At 37.6% G+C, this 11,500-nt stretch overlaps 1 long non-coding RNA gene across 1 annotated transcript in view; it reads left to right on the top strand.

Annotated features, from left to right (window-relative positions):
* LOC124720274 overlaps positions 1-6,391 on the top strand; it is a 61,981-nt gene extending 55,590 nt beyond the window's left edge. Inside the window, exon 3 of the long non-coding RNA XR_007006108.1 lies at positions 6,328-6,391. This is a non-coding gene — a long non-coding RNA (uncharacterized LOC124720274). The remainder of the gene's footprint in view (positions 1-6,327) is intronic.
* Positions 6,392-11,500: the final 5,109 nt, after the last annotated feature.

An 11,500-nucleotide genomic window follows, 5' to 3' on the forward strand; every position in this document is an offset into this window, starting at 1 on the left:
TTATGAGATGAGGATGATAGTCAAAACTATGGAATTGAAGGCAATAATGAAAAGCAGAAGGAAGCACAAAACACCAGCCTCTTATTATCAGACGTACAACAGGTCACCAAACATATGGGGAAAATTATCTGTGGCACAGACTATAGTGGGAACAAACTATACTAACAGAGAAGCCTGTTTTCATGATCAGGATGCAGAGGATGGGTGTTAGACACCCTATATTGATGTTTGCTCTATTTCCTTTTGTTGATGGAAACAGACACCTTTGATTGCTATTTGCTTCAGTTGTTGCCATTGATGAAAGTAGGTGAAAGAGAAATTTGCGACAATCAGCATGTTGCAGAGTTTATTTGGTGGCTTGTGTGAGCTGAGGCTGCCAGTACTCTTTGTACCTCGTGGTGCTGTGCTCTGTCCGCATACTTGTGTGGATTGCTTCGTGAATGCTGCTGTTCTGTACCACTGTCGCTGTTGATAGTGAAGATGCTAAAAGTCTATACCTGTGTTCTCTATTCATATTGACGGGCCTCTTGGCAATTTCTATGGCCTCTAATCTTCCTCCTCAAGATAAGTTTCTGTTTCCTTGGTAGGCAGGCTTCGCAGAATATTGTTTGCCACAGTTGGCTGTATGTCCCACCACTGCTGACTTGGTGTGTTTTGTAGGCAAGTGTATTTTCATTTTCAGATACCCTTGTGCTATTTGGATCCCCTGTCTCATGTACGTACACAAGACCACACTGACCGCTGATTTTGTAGTCTCCAGCTGTGTGTATGTTGTCAACTGTGTCTTTTGCTGAACCAAGAATGTCTTTTACTTTGTTGCTGCTTTGGAAAATTGGCTTGATATCAGCTCAGCAGAGAATTTTGCCCACAGGTTTGGTGACCTCTTTACATATGTAGTAGACCAGTGTTTTATGCTTCCTTCTGCTCTTCACTATTGCCTTCATCCTTTATTACCATAGTTTTGACTATCATTTTCATCTCATAACCAATGGAGAGAAGAAATAGTGAAGGCAGCTGAGGATCAAGTAAGTCAATAGATGAGGGCTAGTAGAAATCCTTGGGTAAAAGAAGAGATATTGAATTTAATTGATGAAAGGAGACAATATAAAAATGCAGTAAATGAAGCAAGCAAAAAGGAATACAAACATCTCAAAAATGAGATCGACAGGAAGTGCAAAATGGCTAAGCAGGGATGGCTAGAGGACAAATGTAAGGATGTAGAGGCTTATCTCACTAGGGGTAAGATAGATATTGCCTACAGGAAAATTAAAGAGATCTTTGGAGGAAAGAGAACCACTTGTATGAATATCAAGAGCTGAGATGGGAAGCCAGTTCTAAGCAAAGAAGGGAAAGCAGAAAGGTGGAAGGAGTATATAGAAGGTCTGTACAAGGGTGCTGTAGGGCAATATTATGGAGATGCAAGAGGACGTAGATGAAGATGAAATGGGAGATATGATACTGCGTGAAGAGTTTGATACAACATTGATAGACCTAACTTGAAACGAGGCCCCGAGAGAAGACAACATTCCATAAGAACTACTGATAGCCTTGTGAGAGCCAGCCTTGACAAAACTCTACCATCTGATTAGCAAGGTGTATGAGACAGGTGAAATACCCTCAGACTTCAAGAAGAATATAATGATTCCAATTCCAAACAAAGCAGGTGTTGACAGGTGTGAAAATTACTGAAGTATCAGTTTAATAAGTCATGGCTGCAAATTCCTAACGCAAATTCTCTACAGACAAATGGAAAAACTGGTACAAGCCGACCTCGGGGAAGATCAGTTTGGATTCCGTAGAAATGTTGGAACATGTGAGGCAATAATGACCATATGATTTATCTTAGAAGGTAGAGTAAGGAAAGGCAAACCTATGTGTGTGGCATTTGTAGACTTCAAGAAAGTTTTTGACAGTGTTGACTGGAATACTCTCTTTCAAATTCTGAAGGTGGCATGGGTCGAATATGGGGAGTGAAAGGCTATTTACTATTTGTAGAGAAGGAAGCAGTGGTTGGGAAGGGAGTGAGACAAGGTTTGTAGCCTATCCCCGATATTATTCAATCTATATATTGAGCAAGCAGTAAAGGAAGTAAAAGAAAAATTTGGAGTAGGAATTAAAACCCATGGAGAAGAAATAAAAACTTTGAGGTTTGCTGATGACGTAATTCTGTCAGAGACAGCAAGGGCCCTGGAGGAGCAGTTGAACAGAATGGGCAGTGTCTTGAACAGAGGATACAAGATAAACATCAACAAAAGCAAAATGAGGATAGTGGAATGTAGTTGAATTAAGTCAAGTGATGCTGAGTATATTAGATTAGGAAATGAGTCACTTAAAGTAGTAAATGATTTTTATTATTGGTGGAGCAAACTAATTGATGATGGTCGAAATAGAGAGGATATTAGATGTAGACTGGCAATGGCAAGGAAAGCGCCTCTGAAGAAGAGAAATTTGTTAACATCGAGTATAGATTTAAGTCTCAGGAAGTCTTTCCTGAAAATATGTGTATGGATTGTAGCCATGTATACGGAAAGGAAACATGGACAGTAAATAGTTTAGACAAGAAGAGAATAGAAACTTTCGAAATTTTATGCTGAAGATTATATGGGTAGGTCACATAACTTATGAGGAGGTGCTGAATAGAATTGAGGAGAAGACGAGTTTGTGGCACAACTTGACTAGAAGAAGGGATTGGTTGGTAGGACACATTCTGAGGCATCAAGAACCACCAATTTAGTATTGGAGAGAAGTGTGGAGGATAAAAATCGCTGAGGGAGACCAAGAGATGAATACACTAGCAGATTCAGAAGGATGTAGGTTGCAATAGGTACGTGGAGATGAAGAAGCTTGCATAGGATAGAGTAGCATGGAGAGTTGCATCAAACCAATCTCTGGACTGAAGACAACCACCACCACCACCACCACCACCACCACCACCACCACCACCACTGGCTCCAAAGGAGGACTTTAGGTTTTGTAATTCTTTCTTCAGATTCTCGTTGTTGATCCTGTGAGCTCTCTTGCTTAAAGTGTACAGGGCTGATTTCTTCTGCATAGGGTGATGGTGAGAAGAGGTATGTAGGTACCTGTCCATGCTGGTGTGCTTTCTATAAACTCTGTGGCCAAGTTCATCATAAGGCTTTCTGCGAACATCCAAGTTCAGGAAAGGCAACACCCCATTCTTTTCAACCTTTGTAGTACACTGGATTTTGCGATGCTAGAGTGTGAGGTGTTGATGGAAGTTTAGTAGCTCTTCTTCTCCATGTGGCTAGTTAACAAAGGCATCATCAACATGCTGGAACCAGTGTTCTAGGCGCAATGGGGTGGACTGGAGAGCTGTTTCTTCAAATGTGTAATAATAATAATAATAATAATAATAATAATAATAATAATAATAATGTTGAGAGTGACAACAGCAGTGAAAAACCTACACATACATTATAGATGATACTTGTCGTTCTATAAGTATTTGTAGACTGAATGACAGTTTTGCGTAACGATGACTAATTGTAGGTATTTTGTGTTCCTGGCTCCACATTTGAATAATAACTGCTTTCCTCTTGTGTTAGCAGAGTTTGAAATTGAAACTGCACTGCCTTCATTTACTGGTTTCATTTTCTGTTGCTTTTTGAGCCAGCTTTCCTGATCACTGTCTATAGTTTCCTGGGCAGTTGCCATTCTCAATTTGGACCTTTTTTCCCATACCTTGTGAAGCCTCTTTCTGGATGTTCACAGATGTTCACATTTTGCCATCAATGCTGTGTTGCTACCTCATTATTTCTGTGGGGATAGTGCCAATGACAGTGATCTCAAGAAAATCATTTCCAAAGTCTTTTTGTTTTGTTTTTTTTTTTTTTTTTGTTTTAAATATCATTTGCCTTCTCAGTCCTTACAGCATAATCAGTGAAGATATTCCAGAGATGTGAATTGTGTCTTGTGAATGGTTTAATTTTCAGTATGCTTAAGACAAAAAATGTAATTGTCAGATATTGATTTATGATGATCAGTTTGTCAGTGCATCTAAATAGTACTAGTAACTATGCTCTAGTCCATAAACTAAGTTACAAAATTGGGAACAAAACTAGTTGACCATTACTTGATGTATTTCAGCTGCCAGTGGATGCCTGGCAGTGAGTACTGCATGTTTGAAGCACAATATTCCCAAGAGTGAGCCCATTCAAAGAACATATCAGTTGGAATTTTTCCGGCTGGTAGAATAACTGAAATCTGGCAACAACACAAAATATGTCTGATATTTTTATGACCATCAAGTTACTTCTTGGAAGTGCAGAATTAACCTGCTAAATTCACTTGATACTTTATCATTTTCACTAAATAATCTGAGTGATTTGCACTTATTGCATGACATAAGGTCTTCAGTTTATGGTTTAGAGTTCAGTAAGGTCATTCTGAAAAGGAATCGCAACTAAATATGACTGTCATATTGCAATTTTCATGTCCTAGCCAGTACTGAGGCAGTAGGGAGAGGCGAATGCCACAGTCCTTCACAAGCCCTCAGATAACAGGGTGATCTGTACAGTGATGGCTTACAGTTTCAATTGTGTCAAAGGCCAGATTTTTTACCCATTTTGTGACAGAGATATGAGCAGCCAAATGAGAAGTCAATAAGGAAATCTTAAGAAAACTTCTCCATCAAAAGTCATCTCACTGCATCCAGTACCGCATAAGGTAAAGGTGGAAAACTTACGATGATGTACACGTGATAATGGCACATTCCACGTCTGCTGACTGTTTTTGATGTCAGGTGTACACAATTTTATTTATGAAATGCCATATTTCCATGCAATTTGATTATGACACAGGACAACAAGTAAACGCAGACCAGTTTGCAGTCTAAAGTGACTTGTGCTGATATAGGCACACTCCTGTTACAAACCCATTATATTTTATTAAAAGAGACTTGTTCTAAGGTTATCGTGGTAAGTTGTAATACATTTGTATTAGTACAGTACAATTTAACGGTGTTTTCTATTGGCTTATTGAACACAACAGTAAATATGAAAGAGAAATTACCAGTAATATGTTCTTTTGCATTATCTAAAACATTCTGACAGTGCTCAGGTAGTTTACTGATTCATACCTGCAAGATCCTACTGTCCCAATTATATTTTCTGTATCAATCTTCTCTTGTCATCCTTATTTGGAATAAGCACAGGTAATTATATTTCACATTTATCTTGTGTGCTGCTTTCATTGTGTCACAGTGCCTGTTTCTCATTAGTCCAAAACTGGTCTAAAAGTGTAATGACTGTCCCAGCAGTTCAGGAGAAATTGTCTGTAAAATGCGTCTGTGGTGATAGACACAACTCAACAGCTTGTGTAAGGTTTCTTTAAGAACATAGGAAGTAAATGTATGAAACTACAGGCATTCATGTTGGTGTGAAACTGAACAGAAAACAATAAATATATCAACCAAGTTTGCAAAAAGATGTCAAGAGTTTCATACCTCATCTCCGTATGACATATTTTGTGTAATCATATGTGATGCTCTCATATGGAGGAATTCCCATCATATCAGTAACAATCACTAAATTTTAAGAAAAGTCCATGTAAAGTGCAGGCCGTGTCCTAATGAGCACTGTTTCCCTCTGTCTATTGTACTTAGAATAGCCCTGAATCCATGTATCTGTCTTTTCTGTCCTCATTAGGAACATTGAACAGTATAATGGGAGGGAAGCAGTTCACAAACAGGATATCAGAAGTAAGGCAAACATTGACACCCATAGACATTGGCTAGCAGGAACAGCCAACTGTCACATGTGAATGCTCTTAAAATTTTAATTAATGTTCTTTCTCTACTAGACCCACACTGTTTAAAAATTTCAAATAAAGCTCTGTGACTGGCTGACAGAAAACATGTTACAAGAGTTCTGTGAAGTGGAGAATGGTGATCTTAATATTTAAGATTATGGTTGTACTCTTTCATTTGATACAAAAATGTTGATTTTAGTATTTAAGGTTGTAGTGGTATCCTTTAGTTTGACTACCTTACTTACATATAAAGATTATGTTGCTAGACGATATGTTGAAAACTATTACATAGACAAAAGGCAGCAGGATTCCAAAAAAATTTTCTAATGTGTTGTCATTAATGATTTATATAATTTGTTGTTCAGTCTCATTAAATATACTGTAGTGGCTTTTGTGAGTTGGAATTTATGTCAGAAAGAAAAACATGTATCTGGAAGTAGTAACTAATTCATAAGAAGTATCATAGTTAAAGATAAAGTGTGTGACACCTTTCTGTAATGTGTGGGAATTGTGACTGCTTATATGCACTCATTACAGTTTATTTTGCTGTTATCGCAGGTTGAAGTTTACCTGTCCAGTGTGAGTGTAAAAGAAGAATTGGAGAGGTTGTAAACCAGAACGTAATTCTAAAATTTGTGCCTATACGAAATTGAGCTCTATTGTGTTATGACTGAGTTATGGTGTACACGACGAGATGGGTAACTAATGTGTGTGTCTATCCACATTAACATTGAAGTTTTTGCTGTAGGCAATATAAAGATGACAGGTCGACTGTATAATTGTATGCCCCTCATTGGAAATTGAGAAAAGCAGGCAAAGTACAGCTATTTTTTGGATTCAAAATATAAGGATTTAGGCATTATCTTTGAGCATACAAAAGTTTTAGCAAATGTATTTGTAGAATTGCTCCCTTATATATTCAGACACAAATAAAAATTGAGAGAGACTGCATTGATTAACATGTACAGACTAGCTTGAAAATCGGTGCTTTGTCTAGGACTCAAGCTGTGATTTCCTGTCTTAATGATTAGGCTGTCCAGTCATATCTCCTTGTCTGGGTCTGATTTTCATTCTCACTGTAGGTTAACATGTGGTGCAGAGTAAAGCAGGTGTAAACTTGTGCACTACCTTCCTCTTGCTGGAGGTTCTTTCCTCTGCACACTCATTCTGGTGGGAAATTAGTTCTTAGTTTCAGTTTGCACAGTGGTCAGAGTTGGTGGCCAGATTGTGTGTACATTAGGTGTCTTCTGCGATTCATTAAGCCTCCTTAGTGGTGTAACCAAAACCAGCACACAAGGCCGTTTCAAAAAATTCCTGAAATTTGTCCACAAAATTTTTCTATGCTTACCTTTTACATATTGTGCATAGCATCCGTAGAAATATACCCCTCTACAATTGATACTTTGCTCCTAATGCTGTTTACACTTCTGGAAGCAATCTTTGTACCCATGGTGGACCGTGCAGAGCGCTGTCTGCGAATTTTCTCTTATCTCCTCTATCATTGCAAATCTTCATACTTTCAAATTTGTTTTCAACTTTGGAAAAAAAGGGTCCACCAGGGCCAGGTCTGGAAAATACAGAGGATGAGGCAGCTCAGTGATTTCATTTTTTGTGCAGTAGTCTCACATAAATAGGGATGAATGTGCGGGTGTGTTGTCATCTGCGGTCTATTGACACAGTCAACACTGATTTAGAAAACATCATTCTCGTGAATCGCAACTGGCTCTTTACACACAAAGTGTTGAGTGTTATTGACAAGAGATTTCAAATTGATTCCGTATTTCTAGATTTTAAGAAAGCTTTTGACACTGTAACACACTATCAGCTTGTAGTGAAATTGTGTTCTTATGGAATGTAGTCTTAGTTATGTGACTGGATTCTTGATTAACTTTCAGAAAGGTCACAGTTTGTAGTAACTATTAGAAAGTCATCAAATGAAACAAAAGTGATTTCTGGCAATTCCCAAGGTAGAGTTATAGGCCCTTAGCTGTTCCTTATCTATATAAATGATTTAGGAGACAATCTCAGCAGCCATCTTAGGTTATTTGCAGATGATGCTGTTGTTTATCATCTACTAAAGTCATAAGAAGATCAAAACAAATTACAAATTCGATTTAGAGAAGATATCTGTATCATTCCTGAATACCTAGGAATTACAATTACAAACAACGTAATTTGGAAAGAACACAGAAAATGTTGTGAGGAAGGCAAACAAAAGACAGGTGTGGATATCGTTAAAACAAAGGCATTTTCATTGTGGCAGAATTTTCTCATGAAATTTCAATCACCATCTTTCTCCTCTGAATGGGAAAACATTTTGTGTATGCTGACCTACGTAAGGAGAAATAAAATAAATCATAGCTCATATGGAAAGATACAGGAGTTTTTTTTTCCGTTCGATTTTCGAGATCGGAATAATAGAGAATTATTGTGAAGGTGGCTTGATGAGTGCTTAGCCAGGCACTTAAGTGTGACTTGCAGAGTATCTATGTATATGTTGATGTAGATGTGCCATGAATTTTCTTGACACATTTCACGCCATTTCCTTCTTATATTTTCTCGCAGGTGTTGAAACATGTCCCGATAGCAGCATTGATTAATGGTTGGCCCTGTGGCACGAATTCATGATGAACTAATCCTTCAAAGTCAAAAACCACTATCAGCATGGCTTTGACATTTGACCTGACTTGACAAGCTTTCTTTGGTTGTGGAGAACCTTTCCTGACCCATAAGGAAGTTTGAACCTTGTTCTCAACATCATAACTGTAGACACATGTCCTTTTCACCAGTTACAACTCTTTTAAGGAACATCTTGTTCTCATTTGCATGATCCAAAAACTCTTCACAGATTGCAAGGCAAATATCTTTCCGCTCTCAGCTCATGAGTCGCAGGACAAACTTAGTGGTCACACGATGCATTACACAAGAAGCTGTGTCAGGATTTCGCGACATGTTCCAACTGAAATGTTACATTCTTCTGCAATCTCTTGAACAGTCAGTCTTTGATTGGCACACACAATTTCATTGATGATCCTGACATGAGTGTTGTCAGTAGACATTGAAAGACATCCTGAAGAAGGGTCATTTTTAACTTTTATCTGGCCATTTTTAAACAATGTGAACCATTTGTAATACCAAGTACAGCTTAAGCACTCTTCGCTGTGGGCTTCTTGCATCATTTGGTGAGTCTCTGTAAAGGTTTTCTTGAGTTTCATGCAAAATGTAATGCAGACACATTGCTCCTCTAACTCTGCCATCTTGAAATTCACAAACTGTGTTACACAATGTTATATTCAATGCAGCACTAAACAATAATTAACAGACATACAACAATGAAACTTCTGGCAATTACACATTAAACAAAGGTGTGTGCGTGATGCCAATCGCATTTCACTCCAACACGCCACTGGTGCAAAATTACAAATGTTCAGGAATTTTTTGAACAACTCTCATAATTTTACTTACCAATAAAAATTTAGAATGATTTCATAATATATGTATAATTTTGGGTGTGAAATATATTTTATAGTTGATAAATGTTTCAAAACTCAACATATTGGTACCATGACAGTGGTATTGGTTGGAAGGAGAAAGTTGTCATTATATTTAGTGTTACGTTTTAGTTTTTGTATAGAAATTAAATGCCATTTTTATTCAGAATGAAGGACTGTGTATACCAGTCACTGCTTAGTATGTAAGAAATAGTTTGTATTGCTAATTGATGACTGATCTCTTTCAGATGCGTTTGGCTTCCAGAGTATAGAAACTTTTTGTTTTAAATGTTTGAATATGGCATCCACATTTTCTTGCTGCTTGGGACTGTTTGTTGAATATGCATGGTCTCAGTGTTTTTTCCCTGTTAGCTTCTACATGAAATCTGTTTGAAAGCATTGCCCTTCTCTTTCTTCTCCTCCACCCCTCTTCCAAGAGGGCCACCTAAGAACAACACACAGAATTTTGAATGCATCATATTTTCTTGTTTTTTTTTTTTTCCTTGAAGATCCATTAAATACTGAAAAATGTGGTCTTCCTGTAAAGCAAGATTCAGAACTGAAACTACGTGTGGATGCCTCTGAACATAATGTAAATTTTTGTATCAGTGTTGCATTATGCTTGATGTTCAAAGAGAATATCATGACATGTAATGGGTGAATTAAAATTAAATGACCATAGATAGTGAAACATTGTTACTTACAATAACAGCAATTTCAAGATTTGTTGAAGATTTTCGGTTGACTGTAGTTACCTTCTGGTATGTTGTTGCATAATTTTTTTGTCTTTTTCTATGTAATGAATGCTTTAAATTACTACTTAATACTGACATAACTAGGAAGACTGCTCTTTACAGTAACTGTTAATCTGTCTCAGTATCACAGTGCTGTAACAGAAAAACTGGAAGAGGTTAAGTAGTCAGCCATAAGCAGTAAGATATCTAATGGGTGTATATTTCAGATTTACAAGCCTTTTTCACTTAAGTATATAAAGAAAAACTGACTGTGTTACTAGAACCATGCATAGTTTGCACATAAGAAAGATGGGTTTATCTAGTACACATATAGTAAATTGCACTGTAATGGAGCATTGCATTTCCTGAACAGAATGTGTGGAAAAGACTCGGCAAGAGAGCAAGAAGCTGTGTAAACAGCATGAAATTTTGTAAAGTCTGCTGATAACAAAAGAAGCTCTGTATTCATGTGATTAATGATGAGAAAGTACTCTTTCTGTTGATAGGTTTTCTTCTGACAGTAAAATTATTTACATCTCTCTAGTGCCTGAGTTTAATTTTGAAATGACATAGAACCTTGTCACATATATAACTGCACCACAGATATAACCAGATCATATAAAGAGCAGTCAAAGAAAAATAATACAGGTGGTAAAAAGTAACTAAACTGTTTTTGAGAAGGAAAGTTGCTACTCACCATATAGTGGAGATGCTGAGTTCCAGATAGGCTCAACAAAAAGATTTTCACACTTAAAGCTTTCAGCCAATGGTCTTTGTCAAAAATACACACACACACACACACACACACACACACACACACACACACGACTCGTGTGTGTGTGTGTGTGTGTGTGTGTGTGTGTGTGTGTGTGTGTGTATTATTGACAAAGGCCAACGGCTGAAAGCTTTAAGTGTGAAAATCTTTCTGTTGAGCCTATCTGCGACTCAGCATTGCTGCTATATGATGAGTAGCAACTTTCGTTCTCATAATATTGTTACATTCCATCCTGGATTTTCCATTGTTTGATTAACTACACTGTTCATTGTTACAAAAATAACCATCATAACCATTAACACATTGATTCTGCTGTTAGACAGGTCAGTGCCTTCATTGAAAAATGTTTGCAATTCTGTAATGAAACATGGTTGTACTTGTGTGTGTACCTACTCATCTGGAGCAAATCAACGGCCATGAATCTCTTTCATCAGGGCACCAAAAATATGGAAATTGCATGAGGTGAGTTTTGGATTGTCTGGAAGAGCAAGGGCTCACCAGCAAAACTTCTGCAGCATAGTCCAAATGCCCAGGAATATTGACAAAGGGCATCACTCTGTTCCAGTATCATGGTCACCCACATGCTACCAAGTGATTTTGAATATGCAACAGAAGTTCTGCTTCTAAGCCCTTATGCATCCTCCATTCAGTCCCGATCTCTCCCCATGTGGTTTCCATACTTTTGGACCTCTGATGAAAGACATTCATGGCCACCATTTTGCTTTGAATGA

The sequence above is a fragment of the Schistocerca piceifrons genome, chromosome 11, assembly GCF_021461385.2.
Source record: "Schistocerca piceifrons isolate TAMUIC-IGC-003096 chromosome 11, iqSchPice1.1, whole genome shotgun sequence".
Classification (NCBI taxonomy): Eukaryota; Metazoa; Arthropoda; class Insecta; order Orthoptera; family Acrididae; genus Schistocerca; species Schistocerca piceifrons.